Source organism: Helicoverpa armigera, chromosome 8, assembly GCF_030705265.1.
Source record: "Helicoverpa armigera isolate CAAS_96S chromosome 8, ASM3070526v1, whole genome shotgun sequence".
Classification (NCBI taxonomy): Eukaryota; Metazoa; Arthropoda; class Insecta; order Lepidoptera; family Noctuidae; genus Helicoverpa; species Helicoverpa armigera.
In genome coordinates, this window is record NC_087127.1 from 5,053,457 (window position 1) to 5,077,522 (window position 24,066).

A 24,066-nucleotide genomic window follows, 5' to 3' on the forward strand; every position below is an offset into this window, starting at 1 on the left:
ATGTTACTTGGCAAGTTTTCATACACCTTGTTATAAATCTACTAAACGCAATGAATCAAGTATTTAATTTTCTATTAAAACTTGCCAAGTAACATCATTAAAAAGTAACTATTTTTAATTGAGGTACGTGTATGGAACTTGGTACTTATTCAGATCTCACTTCTTTTATAGGCGAAGCATTCCCATATTATCGAACTTGGCAGTCTTTCACATTTTTGTTTTGGGTGGGATTTCATTTATTTTTGTAAGGTTGTTCATTTTATTTTTTTCTTATGATGAAGTTAGTTAAAGAAATGTCTCATTTATACTATCTTTTAGATTTTTTAATATGCACTATGTTTCTTACAAAGAAATGAACTAGATTAACTAAATGGACTAGATTTACCAACTGACTGACATGACATGTTATCATATATTATGTTCGTGGATCAAAGTTACACATTCGTTATTTTCGAAAGTGATTCACACTTGGCCGTTTTCAGATTTTTACTTTACTTTGACTAAATACAAACCTTTGTACCATTCGAAGATATATTATATAAATATAGATAAATTTAGTTCGTTTTAGTTCCTTAGGGGTATTTTACACCGGGTATAAAACACCTTCATTATTTTGAAACCGACTCACACTTGGCCATTTTCAGATTTTTCCCTTTACCTTGACATAAAGACCTACCTCCATGCCAAATTTCAAGTCAATGCGACCATTGGAAGTGGTCTAGGTTTTTGATGAGTGAGTCAGTCAGTGAGTGTATAGTAAAAATAGCGATTTTCTGACGTCAATATCTCAAGACCTACAATAGGTACATTAATGAAATTTTGTATTTTAGATAAGTGAGGGGGTCTCAACAGATACTAGAAATTTGATATGCGTAAATAAAATAGATTTTGAGTTACAGGGGGGTCGAATTTGGCCCGAAATGGTTCGTGTAACCACGGCCACCCACGGCCGGTGTGTCGCTTTTTTTGCTCGAACTTGGCGGACACACTGCCGTGTGTCTAGATAACGATGATAGTTTTCTCATTATTCTGCATTTCTTCATGTAAGGATATTAGCATTATTAACTTTTAAACCATTAGAGAAACCAAACGTTGCATAGCACTATTGTAACAGAAATTTATTCAAATGAATTCCATTTTCAAAAGCTTCAGAACACTTCCGTATCCCAGCTTCACATTGGCCAGAGTCCAAGAAAAAGAAAAAAGAAAAAAAAAACAACACTGTCAAGTTACAATGTTAATTTTCTCGGTTCGAAATTCAAAGGGGTCCGGTACGAAGTGCCATTTCTATCGCGCGAAATTTTCCAGTAATGGCCGACTTTCGTATTAAAAACGTTGAATATCTCCGCCATTTTACTGCGCGTTATCAAGAATAAGGCTTCTTATTTGAATATTTAATGTCCTCCTTTAAGTGAGTGTATTTACGAGGCAGTAAATAGACGATTAGGGGTTTTAGGAGTCTTTAATTACGTCGTCGTACAAATTATTCAGTGCTTTTGTAAAATCCTGAACGACTCGAGCGCGAAATTTATTGTGCCTTATCTGCTTCCATGCTTTTAATCACATACTATGAACTGAATTTATGCGTTTGTTTAAATATTAAATAGAAAGGAAAAACAGACGTCTTTACAGGAGGTTTAACGTGACAAGATATGACATTCGGCATAAATAAATTCAAGGAGTTTGTAACAATTTCACAACCTAACTTTAGACGTTGCTACGAACTATTTGACCTATTTCGAAGCAACACAATACAAACTCAGTTATTACAACGTACTTAGCGAATAATGCTTTATATCTTGACTCTGAGTCGTACGAGTAGTTTTCAGCTGGGTAACACGATTTCAACGTCGGAGTTACTTCACAAACATTTGTAAAGTCTTGAGATACTTATTGTGTTCCTTGTGCAGCCAATCAGAAGTGGTCTCTTTGTTCTTGTTGCTTTATAGTGGTCATATAGATCAGTGATGGCGAAGTCTTGTTTTCTTGAGAATTTGAAATATTGTGTCTTCAGAAATTGCGGATGATGGAAGTTTTAGTATATTTTATAATACATAAAAAGTTTCCATTTCTACCTATATAGGTACAAAGTAGCTCAGCTTATGATCTTCAAAATCTTGTGTAGTTCAATGCAACGATATAAATTAACCTTAATATCTACGCGTGTAATTTTAAAACTGTTATTACGGCATGTTTTTCGCCAAAAAATACAAGAATAAATACAAACATGATCTAAGAACTTCATAAAATATGTAGATAATAATTTGCCATACAAAACTCGATTAATAACACTGGAACGTTGAAGTTGTCATTTTATTAAAATTGTTTGCACGACCACTTTTCCCGTCGCTAACTTTGTTATAGAATCGTCGTTCAAACAAGCAGGTGCGTCTTAATAGGCACTCAAAGTTGCTCCACATAATAATGTTGTGTTCTGAACATGCACTATATTTACCAAGTAAATGAATTAGTAGAGCAACCTACGGAGCGTACCGTAATAGCGTTAGACAATACACTTTCTTGTTGCTGTTGGACTAAGTTGGAATGGTACAAGTTAATTGGTGCGAGGTTTTATAATTATTTATGTGTGTGTGTATGTCTGTGGAGGGTTGACTTTGGACACTTATAAACTGTAGGTGATTTAATAAAGGAGAAAGAATAAGTACGTTACAGTTAAAAGATACCTATTTAAACATATTTCAAAGATGAAATTAAGTAGTAAGTAAGTATATCTTTACTATAAAGTGACTGGCTGAACCTGTAGCAAAGCTATTGATTTAGTAGGTTTTCTGAAAACGAAATAAAACTCTTAAGAATTTTCCGTTGATGTTTCGGTTTCTTCGAACGTTCACAATAAGATTAAGCTTTTCATAGATTTCTGATGATTTTGACTATATTGTATGTATGTTGAGTAGTAAGATTTGATTTTATAAATGTGGAAAAAACCCATTCCTATTACACCTAGCTACTTCTTTAATTATTTCCTTATCTGAAAACATTTTGTTCGGATTTCAATACACCACATTTTGAAATTAACCTTTTTTCCTCAGTTCCGAGTTCGTTTGCAATATGCTTAAAAAGATACGTTCCAAGTTATTCCAAGTTTGAATGTTCAAGACTCGCATGGCGCGAGTTTTCCCACGAAAGTGACAGCTGCCGCCAAAAGTTATACGCACTCATTATCTGAAGAGAATTCCAAACTTCTGTATTAGCTGTGGTAGGAAGTAAAATATAATACTTGAAATAAATATTTCTGGAGAAAATTTTGCATAATAAAATTTAAGTTTTAAAATTGATGAAAACTTATTGGAGGAAAAATATAGCCTATGTTATTCGGGGGTAGTGAAGCTTTCCAATAGTGAAAGATTTTTTTTACTATTTCGCAGCCTTTTCGGATCCAAAAAAACAAAGAATATCCTCATTATTATATTAGTTTAGATTTTGACGGTTCCTCATCCAATTTAGTTCTGTGTTTGCCGTTTGTTGGACCATCCTTTGCGGAAAACTATTGTGATAACTCTCTTCTGGGAATAGTTGCATTACGGAAAGTTTACGTCACTCTCCACAGACAAACACATCACGGGCATGACGTGGTAGTTTCGTAGTAAACTGCGTTTGTAATAACTTCATCATCATCGTTCATCACCGTTGAAAGTAAGATAATTGCAGGCGAAAAGTGAGAATGTAGCGATGAAAATGCTTTTTTTTCGCAAAATCACTGTATAAACACACAGGATCATCTGTAAAATACCATAACGAAGATCGTGTAATTTTTCATAAGGACAATCTTAGCCAAAAACGACATAATTATAAAACAAAAATTGTGATGCTGATGACATGCTCAGCCACAAGACGGGGCTTGTAGAAGGGTTTCCCGCTTTTTTTGAGCATATTATATCCTTTCAAACGAGACCAGCTGAGGCAGCAAACCAAGAACATACAATACTTATCTCCCCCTCTTCCTTGCTAAGCCAATACGCAGTTTCAAAGACAGAACTCAAGAAAGGACAGTACAAAGCTAAAGCCGCAGGCGTCAGATTTCATCGCACAAAGCATGTCACGGGCCGCTGCAGACCGTTGCGGATCGCTGCGAATCGCTGCGTTACGCTGCGGGCCCGCATTGTACCAGGTTGATGCTCTCAGTGCAACGGACTGCACTTAGGTACAGAATTTACAATAATAAATTCATGTGATGTCGCTAGAGAGCGTGTCTTATTCAAGATTTTGATTAAGTTTTATAAGTTTCAATGTTGTGCAGTTGTTTTTGATATTTAAAGTTATTTATTAAGTTTCATTTAGTTATGTATATGTACATTTAATCTTTGTTAAAACTACAGATTGTTTTCATATTTCTTGGCTAATTATACTTAAGAAGCTGTCAACATATTTATTGAGCGGCATTAGAAAAGCTACATGTGCCTAATCTAGAATTGACCTATCACACTTGCACTTGTGGGTTAGGTGCGAGCAGGTGCGAGCTAGCATATTTACTAAAGGAGTGCTTTAACCAATAGGCTACCACATCTTTAAACGACGACATAAGCGCAGATATATTACGAATACCTATTCAATAAGACGAATACCCCTCGACGAGATATTGCATCGCCGACAGGTGTGCTCTCTCGCTTAACATACGATGAAATGAATACTGATTATAATTGATATATTCATAGGTATGGAAGGTAAAAACTTAATACTGAAATAAATAACATACCTGGATACTGGATATTTGTTAAATCAAACACAAATAGGATCCGCTGTGTCATCTAAAAATACATCAAATTACAATTCACTTGCCCATTTTCTCAAAGATTACCGTGGCGTCTAAGTAACGTAAAGAAAACTAAAAAATAGTTTCTTGCCGTTTCTCCTATGTTTCACAAAACCCTCTAGGTATGTCGCAACTATGACCGCTTTGATGTATCGTGGTTTATAAGGCTTACCTAAAATTAAACAAACAACCCTTCTGGCTATCAGGTAAGAAACAGTTCGAAGTTTTTTGTACGTTTTTGGGTTAATGAAATGATGATTAAGTACCTTCAAAGTATTCTTCTACGTAGATAATAGAAGTCTACTCCACCATGAAGTTAAAAAGCATATAAAAAAAAAGAAACAGTTTTTTTTTGTAGCTATCGTATTTTTGTAACGGTAAACAATAGCAGCATTTTATCATGCGTTTTTATTCCCGCTTCAGTGAACGGAATGAAAAATAAATCTTTAATTCGTCTGCATTTTTGACTTCACCCTGAATGATTCAGTATGTTTTTGTTCTTTTAAATTATTAAGTCCAAAGAATATAATGGGTAATTTCAATGTTAATTAATTTTTAGTTAAGATATTATGAACTAAGAAGAATAACTTAAATTCATTAATTTTGTAGAAAACAATCAAGTTTGGTCAAAGAACTTTATAGAGTTTTTATAAAAGTTAGATTACCTTTGTCTGGAGGGAAACCTTTTAATTTCTTGCTAGCTTATTAATTTCATCATGTAAGTGGCTATGCATACTTATTGAGCTGTGACACAAAAACAGTATATTCCTTTCTTAATTGGCACGCATATCATTTTCGTTTTAGTAAAGTATGAATTTACGTTTTTTTATAAAAAGACTGGCCGAGGAGCTCAAAGCTTCTAGCTAAGCTACAGCCAAATGTGTCGATCGTTGATAAGTCAGGCAGCTAAGTAATTTCACGACAGCTGTAGTACTTTGTTCGTCCAATTGGACTACCCTGAAGTCACTAGCAGCTAACTTCACAACGGCAAAGTTAATTGACTACAACTGTATAACCACGGAACATGGAAGTGGTTAGATGCAAACTCCAACTAGATCCTGTATTTAAACACTGGCCGCATAAACTTATCGAATTGAATACTAAACTGAATATAACTGAATCTAACTAACTGCAGTTTATTGGGCGTCGCCGGAGGAAATTGTTCTGAATGAACGACGAATAGCGAATGGGAAATAGACGGACTTTCATCAGACCAGAACGCTTGTTGAACTGTTTGCTGTGTAGAATATTTGCGTTGGATTTTATCGAGTTTGGTTTTATCTGTGTCTAGTCTATGTTTATGTCGCAGTCGCAGTTAAAGCTACTACAGTATGACTGAATGACTTGTGCCATCCATGAACGACTACATCTTATGAAATCACTTGGCCGAACGTTGATTGAAAAAGTGTTAATCAGCACTATGTAGGTACATTCAGTTAGGTTTTCAATTTAGGTACTTGAATTTAGAGTTGAACATGAATAGAAGTGCAACGCTAATGTTTTCTTTGGGATCCAAAATTATAAAAATGTAAGGTGAAAGGGAGAATTAGAAAGTAAAGCTAGGAAAATACTTTTTACATAACAGTAAAACACCAAATAACTTTTAGAAATAAGCGCTGAAGTATCTCTTCAAACGAACATGTAACAACATTGTATGTAATAAATCTTTTTTTTAAAGTACAAAAGCACCTTAACAAATAATCCTTCTTGCCAGTCAGGTAAATACACCCGTATTCTCTGAGGTAACTCGAAAATTCGTAGTCGGCACGGGTGTCCAAATCGCATAGAACGTTGAGACCTTCGTTTCAATAGGAATGACGTTAGCATGCATGAACAGTCTTGGCTCCCAACTGGAACGAATCATGTAAAATGCCTATTTCCATTTCGGATTTGCGCCGTTTGTTGTCAAAGTATTGAAGTAGATATGTTAAAGATCCTTTCAATACTTTGGCGTTTGTGAAATAAATGTAGGTACTCAATACGTAGAACAAAGTGGTGGTAATTTCTAGAATAAATAGGCATAATCATACAAACTTCCAGTATAGAGTTAATATATTCCATTATGAGTTATATAAAGGTACTAACATTCCATGTACTACATATGGAGTAGATATCAAATAGCCATTTAAAAAAATACTTTGTAATTTAAAGAGAAAAAAAAATATTGCTGGTGTACAAAGGATAAATCTCAAGAGCTGAATAAAAATTGCAATAAATACTTTGAATTCTGAAAATATTCATCGCATTTTTGTCCTACAAATTGTTTTCTTTATTATCGAGATCAAGGAAGTCCGTCACAATGAGACAACATGGTCACAGGAAGATGACCAACACCATGTCAACGGATGTGATATAAAAATGTTTGTGGCGGTATTAATATGGATTAACGAGCTATTAATGATATTTTCGGAACATTCTTGCTGTTATTATATTCGATAATATTGCATGTTTTATGAAAAACATTTGAACTTGACCTTCATAAATGTTGCTATGTCAAAACGACGCCACAAAACAAAATCTGGGTAAGAGCGAGTCGGACTCCACACGAAGGGTTTCGTAGGTACCAATATATGTAAAAGGAGCAAAGAATTAAGTCTGTTGTAAGTGAGACCCCTAAAATGTTTATTTCATTCCAGTTTTCAGTAAGTATTTGTTGTTATAGCGTCAACGGTAATTCATCACTAATTATCATGGTCTGTGAGAATTGAGATACAGCCTGGTGACCGTCGGAGGGACGAACGGCAAAGTCTCAGTTGTCCCGTTTACCTAAAATGTTAACACTTTTTCTGAAGGTATACTTGTAGAAAAGCCGGTGTAGGTAACTATTGGTGGTCCACCTACACCGTCATGTTATTATATTATCCGAAGCTATGCGAGTATTGAACTAACAAGGCAATGGACGATAATAAAGGAGGAAAGGTTGTTTCTTCCTTTTTATTCAATACACTATAAAAAATAATAATCTATTACTGTTTGCACACCGAGGATTTCTATTTTTAACCTTCCTCCTAAAGAGGAAGAAATTATTATCAATTCATATGATGGTATTTTTTTTGTTGTGTTTATTTACTTATATGATACTTATTTACATATTACTTTAAGTATTATGACCAAATCACTATGGTACTAACGACAGCAGCTTAACCTACCAGAACCTGTCAAATTATACCGATCGAACATTAACCTTCTACTATTGTGAAAAGTTAGGTTGATGTCTTCTATACCTAATATCTAGCTACACCATGATCATAGTGCAATCATATGCATAAATAAGTCCCATGAGATATATGATTGGAAAGTTTTTCAACGTGAAACAACAGCTTTTCAACGTAACGATTTATCATCCTCCGTTCATTAGCAAGTTGAGGTGCAGACAGAAGTGATTCATTAATACTTTTTTATTTTTTAGGGGTCTGTAGAAAGATAGATTCGAATTTTTGAGATTTAAAAGTTTTGTTTTGATCAAATCTAATGAAAGAAGCCATTACATAAGCAATGAGAGATGATAATGTTTAACTCTTGTGCTAGTAATAATAAAGCTGAAGAATTTGTTTGTTTTATTGATCGTGCTTATCTCAAAACTACTCGAGCGATTTGAAATATAGATGTCGTTAGCCCATTAGGTAGCCCTAACGGGTAAAACCGCGTGCGGAGGCAAGTAATAGGATAATTTACAATTTAATAACTGCTTCACAAAAAGGACACATTTTTAAAAACCTACGGAAGCAATTAAGCACCATGAACATTTTTAACCAACTTTTTCGCAACACACCTTTGTGGACAGGCGAGTGGAAAATTTAGATTTGACCGTAGTAAAGCAAAGGTTGACGTTATGAGTTATTTACAAGCGCTTTGTACGTAACTGTACTGTGCTGGGGACAGTGTGGCCATCTCTTTGATTAAACGTACATACAGGTTTAAAGCTTCGTAAAATAGAAACTTGGACTTTACCTACTTAGTTTATTTACTAAGTAATACATTCGGCAGCAAAATAGGTGTTTTAGTAATGGTAAAAAATGCAATGAAATAATCTAAAAAATCGACGACTTATTTCAAAACTATAAAAAAGAAACACGTAGCGGACTTCCATATAGTAAGGTTATAGTTTTTTTTAATTCACCAGAGTTATAAGCCAGTTATAAATCTGACTAGGTACTATTCTACTTCTCTATTAGATTTATTATAATTATTGATACGTATTTAATCTAAAACTGTTTTCTCGATACTTCGACGAGTAAGTAAATAGAACAGAAAAAGGGCGAGAAGCAAATAAAGACCGGAAAACGCTTCTAACATCAAGGCTTAAGAAACCGTACGAGTAGACATCCGTTCATACGTGGGAATAATACGCAATAACCTGAATATTGTTCTGATGAACATTCTTACTACTAATTGGCTTTTTGTACGTTTACTTTGTAGGAAAAGACGTAATCCAAACTAATATTATAAATGCGAAAGTAACTCTGTCTGTCTGTCTGTCTGTCTTTCTGTCTGTCTGTCTGTCTTTTCTTCACGCCTAAACTACTGAACCGATTTGTGTGAAATTTGGTACAGACATAGTTTGAAACTTAAGAAAGGACATAGGATAGTTTTTATTACAAAAAAAAATAAAAATAAAATTATTCCGGACATATAGGTAGCGCCATCTATTGGTCAAATCAAAAATCTGCTGGTAGTCACTATTCCATGCGAACGAAGTTGCGGGCAAAAGCTAGTAGTAAATATTTTTCTTTGGTCCAGTAGCAAGGAGGTAGAGGATTTATCATGGATCTAGGATTCTTATTTGAGATATAATTATGAGCTTATAGGTTCTTATAAATTCTTCCGTAATATAATTTGCTTAGAATTTTGCCATTATGCCCTTATCCCAATTTTATTTAGGGTTGGCGCAGCATATTTTCTCCTTCCATACTCTTCTATCTGCCATCATCTTACAAGTAACATCTGTCTTTACGACCATATTAAAGACAAAAACCTCTTTGAAATAGCAGCAGCAGTTGAAACGCAGGTGTACTGTTAAAAATATAATTACCATGTACGTATAGCTGCCTAAATAAATAGATAATATTATGAAACATTTAAACAGGTTTTTTTCAGAAGGGTCACCACCCTTTGCGAGTTACCTAAACCAATAGCCATTGTACTGACCTCTCTACTATTATACCCTGAAAGCGTATTGTACTGGCTGCATACATTCAGAACGAAACGGAAAAAAAAAATCGAAACAAACGAACATTTTCAATTTTATTTTTAGAACAAATTCAAATCGTCGAACGGTTTGTTTTTATGACTCGTTTAGTTGTATTGTTTCGAACATGGATTATGAATCGTTAATTGATTTGGGCTGCTCCATTTTTGAAAATAAGTGTATTTTTTTTATTGTGAGTCTGAATTTTTCAATAGGACAAAACATAAACAATACTTGAATGTTAAGAATACTTTCCTGAAAAAAAAAATCGTTTTTTTATGAATTTAATTTAATTACTTTCAATCCGCAATAAGTACCGTTTAATTAAGTTTCCTCATTTACGCCTTCAACCAAACAAATTAAATACCCTTTCTTATTCAGAACCAACAAAACAGACCCCAAGTTAATCAAGTAGAAACCAAATCATGTACACAGTATTGAATGCTATTGTAATCAAACAAACGGAACAATCAATATAGATCGTTCAAAGCATATGAGACTTTATTTGTTCGCCCTCGCCTTTCATTTTATTTTGATGGAGTGCAAGTAGCTTGGAGCATCTTTCCAACCGGAACCGCCAAGAGAACAAATCTCTAAGCTAAATTAGCTTCTAAGCTATAATGTCGCGTAGGGTACCCAAGAAATAGTGGTAGATTATGCATACATTTTTAAACCGATTCCAAAAAAGAGGTTCTCAGTTGACCTGTATGTATGTTTGTGCACGATTAGGTAACGATTGGCTGAACCTATTGTAATACGTTTTCCAGCATAGTGGGTATTTAGGTATCAGACTTACGAGAAGCTTTTCCTTTCGGTTTTATTTTCTTGGAAAAAGTTTTCTATCCATTGACAAACACGAAGATGAACTTGACTTTTAAACCCGCTAGAGGCGAAGACACGGCAATTTCGTCTCCAATTCGTTAAATGCTCTAACGCAAGCAGGTACGTAGGTACTGGTAAAAGTGCTAACATGTACTGATTGAGCTCGATTCAATTTCAAAAGTAAACATCGTTCTGCGTTGTGCTAGCGTCAATGGTAAGGTCGTTTACACAAGAGCAATCACGTGTTGATGTTCGTAACAAAGTGTTGAAAACTTTTTGTTGAGTAAGGCGGTGTAGCACCGGCTTTAAGTGGGTGGTGGTTCTCTTAAAATACATTTAAAGATTATTTAATAGCGTTAAAGTATTCAATAAGTACAGGATAAAATAAACACTTTGATTAAACATAGGTAAATAAAATAATAAAGACATCAACATTACTTTTGTATCAAAGAAGGTGATCACTCTTCGGTCGTGTCGGATTACCGTCCCATCGAGCTAAGAGAGTGAAAGAATAGTGAGTGTACCTGCGCAAATGCTTGTGATATGTCCTGCGCAGTTGGTTATTCAGTTGCCGACAATCGTCTAGCTAGAAGGACGTCATCAAAGAAGGTTGCAGTATTGCCAATATCATCTTATTGAAGACAACCACGCCCCCCTATCACGGCAAATAAGTAGTCTGAAGCCAGTAGAAGACACGTTAGTTATCATCAAAGCCGACAGGCCTAGAGTGGGAGGCGCTAATTATGTATACTTTGACCTTTCACTTAACGAGGGACAGTTTTCTTTTGTCATACGATACCGTTTTTCTATGAAGAAATCCTTTTACTGTGTCCGAAATTCTATGCCCCTGAGGCCAAGCTTTGCAGGCGTTTGTACAAAGCTGACCTGTCTAGGTTTCTCTAACACTTTTTTTTTGTTTTTCTTTGCATTAGGGAGCATTTTTGGATAAAGAACTTACGTGTGGCCAGTAGTAAATTAAATAAAAACTACGTGTAAAAAATATATTTTCATTACTAGCTATAAACTTCTTCAAAGCACACAATCCCACAACAATATCAGTCTACCGCAAATCAACGTTTATTAAATTCCACGCGACCACAGACAGAAAATAAAAACAAACAAAGTGTTGCCATGTTTTATAATGAAAATCCGATTCCTTTGTAGTTTTATAGTTGGCCACACTGTCGCCGCACCGAGACCCTCGTCATACGCATGGCTTGTCAAAAACTATGAAAAGTTGAAACGGTGTGAAACAAAAAGATTGTTCAAAATGTGCAGGACTTTTGGGTGCAAAAGATATTTGCTTAGTTTCAAACGGGTAGCCTGAGGGAAAGCTAGAGAATTTGGCTTTGTATTATTTTAACTGTAGATTGCAAGTATTGTGTTATTTTTGCAGTTTTATTGGAAAAGTCTGAAAAAGTGTGAATGTTAACTTAATGAATTGTTAAATGAACGATCAATTTATTTAAATCTACTTTAATTTAAAATACTTTATTAATTTTGAAGTTGTTCACTTAATTTCTGACAATAATATTATTTAAGGACATGACAGTGATATGACCTTTTATATTTAACTTGATATCTAAGCATTCAACAACTTAAGATATGTGTGAGAATACAAACAGCTGGTTGTCATTATATAAATTACTTTTCATTTTTAAATCAAAGAAAATTAACACTAAATCACATTTCCTACATTTCTTCGTGTAAACTATAACTTGTAAGTCGTCGACTCGGTATTTATTATTCAATAGCTTCTGCCCGCGACTTCGTACGCGGATCCTGTCCCTTATGCCAGCGACTACGAGGTCAGCAAAATCACAGATCTGAATCGTCTGATATTGAATTCAGTCGCTCCTTGTAAAACACTGGTACTCAGTTGCATCGTGACTGGAAGTCGACCCTAACATAATTGGGACAAAGGCTCTTGAGATAATAACGACAATAATAATGAGATATAAGCACCGCAGGACATCTGAGGCTGATGACGGGGAGTAGCGACCCCGCGGGGCTATATATACTGAGTTCTCCAGGGAGAGTATACTGTCCCCAATCTCCGGCCGGTCGGAGTGAACCATGACGGGGGTAGGTCTCACGCCTCTGGCTTGGCTTGGCCGTCCAGAGTGGAGTCGCTAGAGCAGGGTTAGTAGCCGTGCTCGGAGGATAGGTGCCTCGTGGTAAGTGACGCACATGGAGCGCGTAATCTGCGTTTAAAATCCGCCTAGGTATCCTCACACTTCAGCCGCTCATGTCCCTGTTGCCCTCTTGTTGCTATACAGTGAGTGATTCCCGGAGGCCCAGTAAATGAGCTGGCAACTCTCCACCTGCCATTTTTACATGTATCTTATACATTGTTATCGGCAGGTGCCATAGTTCGCGTAGTTTCCCCATTCCTAGTCCATTAGCATCCCATCACAATAGCCCAAGTAGTTTTCATCCATAGATAGCAATAGTTTAGCACTGAACCGGGGATAGTCCTTGGGTACATTCCTGTAGTGTATAAAGGGATAATCGTCGGTTTTGTGTCACCATTTCATTGTCTCAAAAGGGCTTCAGTGTGTTGGCTTCGGCCCCACGTTTTGCCTCCCAAAAATTCGGAACCCTGTAGTCCCGAGGTCTGGAAGAGACATACAAAATAATAATGAGATATAACGCAACAGGTATGTGAAATTTGTACTAAGCAGTGACTTAACACAAAATTCAAGCGTGTTAATCTTCGTTATTATTTGTTTGTGAGAAGGAGAAAAGAAAAAATACGTGTCCATCATTTTAGGGTTACCTAAAAGAAGGACTAATTACTTTTTTTGATTCACCATACCTATTTCATAACATTCATTTCTATACATTTCAAGACAGTAGTATTGCTCTTAAAGTTCCACATCAGGTGTTCCAGATCTTCGATGTTTTTTCGTCAATAGAGAGTGCTTATCAGATTGAACAACTTTTGCTAAAACGTCATACCTCTATATGCTATAGTCTAGCTGGGCCCCTGGAGTTCCACATCAGGTGTTTTACATCTTCAATTTTTATAAGTCAATAGAAAGTGCTTATCAAATTGAACAACTTTTGCTAAAACGTCATACCTGTATATGGTACAGAGAAGCTGGGCTCTTGGGGTTCCACATCAGGTGTTCCAGATCTTAAAATTTATTATTTCAGCTGAAAATGCTCATCATATGAAACAATTTTTGCCATGGCACCATTTTTGTATCTCTTATAGTTTTGTTGGTCATTTGGTGTTCCGCATCAGGTCTTCAAGTTTCGAAGATAAATTATAGCCTATATGTTGACCAGGCTTAATACAAATACAACAAAGAAAAAATCATTGAAATCCGTTCAGTAGTTCGGAAGATTAGCGTGTACAAACAAACAGACATAAAGACATACAGACATACAGACATACAGACATACAGACATGCAGACATACAGACATACAGACAGTTTTTTTTTTTTGGATTTGTTTTCCATTAGTGTTTCTAAACCCCACCCAATTATTTTTTTTTAATATATTCAATGTACAGACACACTTTTTTTACAGATTTATTTACAGACATACAGACATACAGACATGCAGACATACAGACATACAGACAGAATTTTTTTTTTGGATTTGTGTTCCATTAGTGTTTCTAAACCCCACCCAATTATTTTTTTTTTAATATATTCAATGTACAGACACACTTTTTTTACAGATTTATTATATGTATAGATTAATATGACAAAAAATCTTATCTATACTAATATACCTACTACCTATTTAAAAACTCTGAAACCACTGAACCGATTTGAAAAATACTTTTACTGTTGGGAAGCTACATTATTTCCATTGACATATATTCTAGCGATAGACAAGAACATCCATACAAATAATTTACCCGCATATGTCGTCTGTTGACATCTCGTTGACGTATTTAGGCACGTAGTCATCCTCATTGATGTTAATTGCTGAAGTGTCGCTCGTATTTTGCCTACATTTTTCATTACTCAAAAAGTTTATATCTAAGTGAATTCAAAATCATGTAATATATCAAAAAGTTTATTTATATCTAATTGAATGCAAAATCATGTAATATATTAAAACCAGGAACTTATTTTTAGAGTTTTTAATATTAATTACGATGTTTTTTTTCTTAAGAGGGCTATCACAAATTTTCGCGAATTTAATTATTTTTTCTTGAAAGTAAGAACATACCATGACAAAGTGAAGTCTGTTTTCATTGATATTTTACCTACTGCCAGTTTTATGGCACATCTGTTTCTGCACGATTTTCTTAATCCATAATTTAAGATGGCGGGCGGGAACAAATTAATGCATATTTGTAAAATTGAATTATAAATGAAAAGTATGATATACAAGCGTTGTAATAGCATGAACAGCGTGTAATTTTACTAACTTGACTCTCGAATAGTTTATATGTGTAAGTTTATACCTTGATATGTATTTTCTATTTTATAATTGTCGTTTCATAGACATCCATCTGACGCAGGCGTCAAAATCGCTCTGATTTGCCATTTTGGGCACTGCATAGTCTGCACTGCAGTTCAGTGTGGTAAGCTTTTTGTTCGGAACGTTCTATCTAGTACGTAGTACATATATATCGATGATTATTTCCGACTAAATTGCCTTTTTTTTTCATCGGGCCACGCTGGTGACATTGCAGCAAAATAGCTAATTTAGAATATCACTTGAAAATGTTTTCCAAGTAAAAATAATTCAAGAAAATACGTAAAAATACCGTAAAACCCATCTTAGATAGCACGATCAACACCTGTGGAAAGAAATAATACAAGGAATCGAAGAGGATTGTACAAACACTTTCCCTAATCCATTGCTGAGAAAAGCGGATAAAATAACAGTTTGTTGAAACAGTGTCAACACAAATAAGACGAATTTGTTGTTACCATGTTGTTACCTGTGTACGGACATAATTGAGTAAGAAAAAATATTTAAACATTATTTTATGCATATCACTTAAAAATCTTCAAAAATACTGAAAAAAAAGCGGCTTCAGCGAAATGTGGAATGCCATTTTTTTAACCACTTAAAAAACTGTTCTACTAGATAATCAATACTGACTAAGGCAAGACGTTTCAACCTAATAAAAGAATCATTAAAAATCTTGAAGCCATAAAACCTAAATGAAAAATAGCTGACACTTCTTCACGTAATAATTTATTCAACTGGGTCGCATATAATAAAAATAAAAAAGCCTTTATTAATTTCTTGCAAAAAAAAAATATATACAAAAAGTTTTGGTTATTAATTAATCAGTTTGCAAGAACCCCTCCGCAGGTGAAGGCCTCCTCCAAGGAATCCCAGTTGTTTCTATATTGAGCTGCTTGCATCCATTTAGCACCAGCTAGCTTTACTATATCGTCCGCCCATCTTGTAAGCGGTCTTCCTCTTTTGCGTTTCCCACTTGGGCCACTCCATTTAGTTACTCTTAGCGTCCATCGTTCATCCGTGAGCCTTGCTACATGACCCGCCCATTTCCATTTAAGCTTCTTTGCGTAGGTGAGCGCATCAGTAGCTTTCGTTACGCTTCTTATATGTGAATGTCTTATTTTGTCTCTTTTTTTGATTTTGAGCATGCTCCTTTCTAGGCCCCGTTGGCAAGTTGTAATTTTTCTTTTTATTTTTTCTGTGTATTTCCACGTTTGGCAGGCATACGTTAGACATGGTAGAATACAGCTTGACAAGGTTTTATTTTTAACATTGATCGGCATATTACTTTTAAAAATTTCTTTTAAGCTCCAATATTTAATCCAAGTAAGCTGAGTTCTCCTCTCGATTTCTAAGTAGTTACTATCATGTTCGAAACTTATTTGCTTTCCGAGGTACACATATTTGTTCGTGTATTTCAGTTTTTCGTTTTCCACTGATATTGGCTCTTCCGTGCTGTTTGTCATCAACATTGTTTTTGTAAGGTTCATCTGAAGCCCTACCTTTTGACTAGCTATGTTTAATGATTGGATCATATCTTGCAGTTGCGAGCTTGATTCTGAAAAAAGCACCAAGTCGTCAGCAAATCTGAGGTGGCTGAGGTATTTGCCGTCTATATGCAAGCCTTTCGACTCCCAATCTAGCCCTCTTATTATATGTTCCAGGATGGCAATGAACAGTTTTGGGGAGGTTGGGTCGCCCTGTCTTACTCCTCTTTCAATAGGAAAACTTGGGCCGATTCTCTCTAATTTAACTCTTCCTGAACTGTTGCTATAGATGCTTTTTAACACTTGAGTGTATACCTTTTCTACTCCTTGCTCTAGCAAGGCTCTCCATATGCTTGAATGTGAGACGGTGTCGAAGGCTTTTTTGTAGTCTATGAAGCAGATGTAAAGAGCCCTTTGCCTTTCTTGATATTTCTCTATTATTAGTTCCAAGGTGTGGATGTGGTCTATAGTTGAGAAACTTTTCCTAAACCCTGCTTGTTCCATGGGTTGTTTTAATTCCAATGTGATACTTATTCTTTGGTTTATCAGCGAGGAGAACAATTTGTAAAGGCATGGTAGTAAACTTATTGGCCTGTAATTTGCAACATCGTCAGGGTCACCTTTCTTATACAAGGTGTTGATTTGCATTTGTGCCATAGTTAAGGAGGAGGACATACAATACGTAAATAATCGATTGGAATTACAGTAGATGGGAAATAACTAATATGCACTGCTTTTTTTGTCATTGTAATGTCGTGGTATTTCCGAAGTAATCCAATTTTATGAATGAAATTTATGAGTGATCGTTGCGTATGCTTTGTGTTTGCGTTTGTGTGAGGGTGCAGCACGGTTTTAACGCCAGTAACATACGCGCCAAGTTTAAATAAGGCTAGATGACATTTACGGAATTCCGAAAAAAAATAAAGAAAAAAAATTACGTACCAATTTTTTTATTGATTTGGGTCGAGAATCATTAGCATAATTACCTCCTTGAATATGGCACGGATGCAAATCAACAGCTTGTATATGAGAATTATGTTGGATTCTGACCATTGTGTCGGAGTAGTAGGGTCGCATATAAAACATTAAAATGCTGCTAAGAAAGTAATTAAGGACATTTGTACACGATTTCAGAAATACGAGGATTCAATTAATATTTACTAGGAATTTTTCAGTTTGTTTGAAATCCTATTAATTAGTTAATAAGATAAATACCTACGAATAAGGATTTAGGCATGTATTTATAATCATGTATAATATTGTATTTTTATCCATGTGCGGAAAGTTTCCTCGGTACACAAGTAAAATCGGACGAGAGCTTGTACAAAGGCACTTACGAAAAGTTTTTGTTTCATGATCTTTGAAGAAATTTTGAAAATTATAAGGTCCAAGGTAATTTGTATCAGAAAACAAAAACAGCCCAAGGGTGATCATTAATCTTCACAAAATAAACTCATGCTGATCATTCATTTGAGGCGTTTGAGGAACTTCCATGGAAAAGGAAGAATGCTGTGTTATGATGTTACTTTATAAAAAACAAAATACGAATGACACAAGTATATAAAAAATAATATGGTTACAATTGTTTGCTTTTTTTTTAATAACGAAATTCTCTCACTTTCTTTATAAAAAAAAAACTTCATCATTATATATTTTTAATAGATGCAATATACAAGAACACTCAATTTCATGACATGCATGCAAATACGAATTTAAAAGCTTCACATGAAATTTTTCGTACAAAATATTATTTCAATATGACCTTTAAGCATAAAAGACTGGAGTGTGAGTAAATCAAAAGCAATAAAAAATATTGCGAAATGTTCAGAGCGTCACATATTAAAAGCCTAGGGTTGGCTGATTGGTATAAGGCTGTATTCAAACCAATCTGAGTCAGCCGCCGAAAGTCAGCGTCTATGAAAGCGTCTATGCATATTACGCACAACGTATCGTCAGTTAGATGTGAACGAAAAAGTGAATATGTATGTAAATACAATAAACTGCGTAACGTTCTCACATTCGGCGGCTGACAGTCGGTTTGAATACAGCCTTAATCTTTGATTTATTGCAACGTCAAGCGAGCATACGTTACTGGCGAAAACAGAACAAAATATCCCCTTTCCTATATAATATTTAAAAGGAAAACGTTGGAGATGGTTATCTATTATTCGTACAATATGTACGCGATGACGTGACTGCGAGTATGATGTATTGGATCGCATTTATTCAAGCGTCGGAATACAATTGCATAATGATGACTGTTCGCTGGAATAATTTTCAATATCGAACAATAAAAGACTGTGTTGATTTACTAGTGTTAAGTGCTATGGTATTACTGACCCTGGCATCTTACTTGGAATTCATAGTAAATTAATTGGTGTATTAATATTATGTGAATTCTCTAGTAATTGTGCACCCATACAGCCATTTTTGGTCGCAGATATGATAAAGATGTAACAAGTCGCAACAGTTTCGTAACAGGTACGACACAACGTGACTGTGTAGGGATTAGCTTTTATGTGTTGTAACGGTTCAGTAAAAATGTGACGGAAACTAGATTCAGTACCTTTGTGTGGTCGCTGTGTCGATACTTTACAGCTTAAGTTGTAACCACACATTTTAGAAACTTTGCGTTTGGTTTGTAACCAGTGTGCAATGTTGACACAATTGTGTTGTAACTGGGTAGTAACATGGTGTAGTCGATGTTCCAGAACACTTTAACACTAACTTGCATATATAAAAACATGACGAGAGCCAGTTATTCTCAAACTGTCTATGTTTTCTGCCGTTATCAACCATTTAATGAAATTTAAAATGAGTAAACAACCAAAAACCTTACGTAAATTCCGATGGACTTCAACTTTTTACAGAAGAGTTAAAGAAATAAGTAGGTCCCAAAATTTTTTTTTTATTATAATAATATTTTTTTTCATAATGTTGCATTGTTGGTAGGGCAAATTGACGGATACCCATTTTATTGAACTTAAAACTTATTCTTTTCTAGGCCATTTACAGGAAAACAGTACGGAATTTCGTACCGAGGAGCTTAGTGGTATCGTCCCTAGTGCCAAAGTTTCAACTTTCGAGCTCCAAATCGCAGTTTTTTCTTTTTCTCGGCCAAAACAAGACGTCTTCGTCTTTAACCCAAGTACTCGGCACAAGCGATATTAATTCTGATGAACAATGCAAAAAGGCATCTTGACTTGATAAAAACTTTGGAAAACACTGTAACCAAATATTAAGAGAAACCATCTTAAAAATCTAGTAATTTTGTAACAATTTACCGTAACATGTCGACACGTGTCGACACATTATCGTAACTTTGTGACTAGTTGCGACGAGCATATTTTTCAAAACAAACATCAAAAATGTTTTTTCATATTTCAATATTTATCAATTTTATGAGTAAATCTTGCTAAAATAATTTGTATTAGGATTAAAATATTTGATATTGTATTTAAATGGAAGCTTTTGAGCACTCGATGTGCATCATTTTATATTTTTATTTTATTTAACAAAAGTTTTTCTTTCGCCAGAATTATTAAAACATGATATTACGGTGGCGCGTTGGAAATATCAACATATTCAAAGAAATTACACAGTAAACTTTTTTTCCCAATAAGATTTGAGCATTATAAACCATATTAATTAATGAAAACTAAAACTTTGTTTACTTGCCTTGAGTTCATCAACTCAAGGTAAGTAAACCATCAGGATTTCTTGTATTTTGTATTATTTCGTCGTGTCACTCACGCACGAGCCAACGAAATTGATCGAACGAATGAATGATTGAATGATTAGTGCGAACTCTGGTTAAAATATGGTAACAATGCTACGTCACGGCGACGTAAATTAGAAACCAAATGTTACTTGTTTATTGTGTCGAGATCTTCCCCATTTTTAGTTGCAGCGACGTCGCTAACACGGAACGTCGACGAGATTATGTTTCGAGATAGATCAGTGTCGACGCTAAGTGTCGAAACGGTTACGTTATGTTCGCAAAAATGGTTATATGGGCACAGTAATTTGAAATGTTGCTTGATCGGTAACGTAGGTACCTATTTATTGGAATATACATGTGCTACATAACAATACTAACAGACCAATATCTTAGTTAATCAATTTAATTGCACATAGAAATAGAACATTACCATACAATTTCATTTCTATACACATAACAACATCAAACAACACAGGTACATATGTACTTATGTAGTGCACTTGGTGTAACAACAGTACCGACCACTCCGGAATCTCGTAAAATATTTTATGTTTCTCGCATCGTATTGCAACCGTCTGGACATTTGACAACCCTACCACAGTATGGGTGCCATGTAGGTACGGCACCCAGTGGCTACGGCATCAAAAAGGTTATCTCCCTTCGCAAACTATTTGTCGACTATCTCCACATTGCCCGGTATTTTTAACATGGCAATACCGTCGGATTATACAGTTCTAACGGGCAACCCAGAGGTGTACGAACCTTATTTGAATATCTAAATGAGTTTTAACAAACATAAGATCCAGGCAAATTATTTTGGTGCGACTGAAAACGTTTAGAAACTGTACCTATCTTATTTAGCCAAGGATTGGCTTATTATGTTAAGAGCTTTACATAATTTAAAACGAACTTTTGCAAGCGTCTGTATTTAAATAAGAATAGTATTGTGAAATAAATTTGCTTTTCAACAGAATTGAACGTAAATAATCTATAAGCAATTAGAATTTCAAAAATGGAGAGTAAGTAAATACGCCCACATAAAAGTTAGCTAAAAACATGCTTTACTGACTTCACCAAAGCTTACATTGCGCCACCACTTTTCATTACTTCCCTGAATTTTACCGCTAAGTATTTCCTACGTTTTCGCTATACTCTAAACCTAGGTATTAGCAGGTTTGCCGTACATTTCCAGTGCAGCTTTGATCTCGGTGGCATGCAAGCATAAATTACTGTCGGTTGATTTACGCTGAGCCGCGGTGACCGTAAAGTTCCCGATTATGGAATCAACTCTTCTACATAAAATATGATATATATTCACTGCTTTTCATCGTATTGTGAGTTATTGAAACGGAATTCGTGGTTTTACATCATTGTTGATTTTTTATATCAAAATGTATCAATGGTAAGACAAGGTTTATCGCTAAAATAACATTTTTTACAAATATAATTTCACTTTTGGTTGAAAAATTGAAACTAAAGATTTGATGTTACGTGTACCTAGTTACAACAAGAATATCATGTTCCATTTTCGAACAAACTCTGACGTTTTCAGCACTTTTTCATGTAGTTTTTTTACATTTTATTTAAAGACTAGCTGTTGCCCGCAACTTCGTCTGCGTGGGCAATATAGAATAGTCAAAATACTACTGATCCCGTAGGTGCATTCTTTCACGTGACAGCATAATTAGGATTAGCACTTAGCAGTAGCATAGATGTCATAGGTGTCATTGAACATCATTGGCAGTCGTTACGGGTAGTCAGAAGCCAGTAAGTCTGACACCAGTCTAACCAAGGGGTATCGGGTTGCCCGGGTAACTGGGTTGAGGAGGTCAGATAGGCAGTCGCTTCTTGTAAAGCACTGGTACTCAGCTGAATCCGGTTAGACTGGAAGCCGACCCCAACATGATTGGGAAAAAGGCTCGGAGGATGATGACTTAGCAGTAGCATAGATTCATTGATCAAGGTTGTGTTGTGGATGTGACCATTTATCTAAACGAAAGAAGTAAATTTTGTGACGTTGTGAATATCTCTGGATCTAGTCAGCCAATTTGGAAAATTATTACGTATGGTGCGTAAGTAATTTTCACAGGAAACAGCTATAATCTATGTCTATATGCTTTGAGTCTGACAAAGCTGTCATTTGTAAATTTTCTGCAGCTGCTGCGACTAATCAGAAGCCAGAAAGTCTGTCAGTCTTACCATGGATATCGTCTTGTGTAGTTGACTGGATTGAAGATAGGTAGATAGGTAGTCGCTCCAAGCAAAATATTGGTACTCAAACAGATTCGGTGACTGGAAGCCAACACCAACATAGTTGGGGAATAGCTGGATGGATGATAAAATGAGTCATCATCATCAGCAGGCGCATAGGGTAGGATAGTCACTTACTCACTATGGTAAGGCTGACCCCACATTAGGCGTGCGCGATCCTCGGGCGTGTGAGGAGCGCGGGCGTCGCGAGCGCGCTGCGTGAACGTCGCGTTTTGCTGCCCTGCGGCATGTGTGAAGAGTGCAAGCGACGCGCTCGCGGCGAGCACGCGGCGCTCAAGTTGCGTATTTACCCCTTCGCCCGCTATCCCCGCCGCTCGCTAAACGCCTTAGCAGTTAAACGTCAAGGAGAGCGGCGCATGCGCGCCGCGAGCGCCCTGCAAACGCCGCAGGGCGGCAAAACGCGACGCTCATGCAACGCGCTCGCGACGCGCGCGCGGCGCCCGCGCTACTCACACGCCCGAGGATCGCGCACGCCTAATGTGGTGGCCTAAGCCGGGACTCCACCGAAATGTTTGCATTAGTTCACGAATAGGCAAAATGTACGTATCTGTGAGAGTCCACTTCATGGGTTCGTACTTGAAACCTGCAGTTTTGCCAAGCTTTTAAAAATGTGCGCTCGCAATTTGTCATTTCTTGGTGGAGCCAGCAAATCAAAAGAAACATAAGTGTTGTATACTGTGCGTCACTACCGCACACCGGGAAAATTTCGCTCTTGCGGAGGACGTATATTTTGTGTCACGCGTAAACAGGACGACAGTAAGTATCCACCGAAACACTTTCAAAGATCTGATGAACGAACAAATCAGACCTGACTTGGTCACCTGGGGCCAATCAGAGCTCTATGAAGCGATAATACGCTTTGGCTCCTACTGTTATTGTGGTTTCTGAAAATGTATTCACCTCATTCAACGATGAATATAATTCTGATGGCGACGTTGGCAGATCAACTCTTTTGACTTCTCGAATAGGATACCATTGGTTTTTGTGCTATGCACACCTGCAATGCATTCTGGATTAGGATAGGATATAGTTGGATAGGATTTGCAACAGAGAACAATTCTGTCTTTAGATTTGTGATTAAATGACATCAAACGTAGTTTTATATAAAAGGTATTTTATCAGACTTGGCTCGGGTCGTACTGAGACTGTTCGTAATCGTGAACAGTGTACTTGCGATCAGAAGTTGAAAGTAAGCATGTCTCTGGTATGCGGCGCGTAATTTGTACGTTTTCAGACGCATAAAGCATTTTACGTGTGTATGGTATTAAATAGAGAAAGCTCCCATTTCTTATCTGCATTTGTATCTGTTCTTGTTTTTAAAGCTACAGAATCCTACATTACCTACCTCACGCTTAGCAGCGC

At 35.9% G+C, this 24,066-nt stretch overlaps 1 protein-coding gene across 1 annotated transcript in view; it reads left to right on the forward strand.

Annotated features, from left to right (window-relative positions):
* LOC110372852 (beta-3 adrenergic receptor) overlaps positions 1-24,066 on the forward strand; it is a 122,172-nt gene that overhangs the window by 61,801 nt on the left and 36,305 nt on the right. The window lies entirely within an intron of this gene.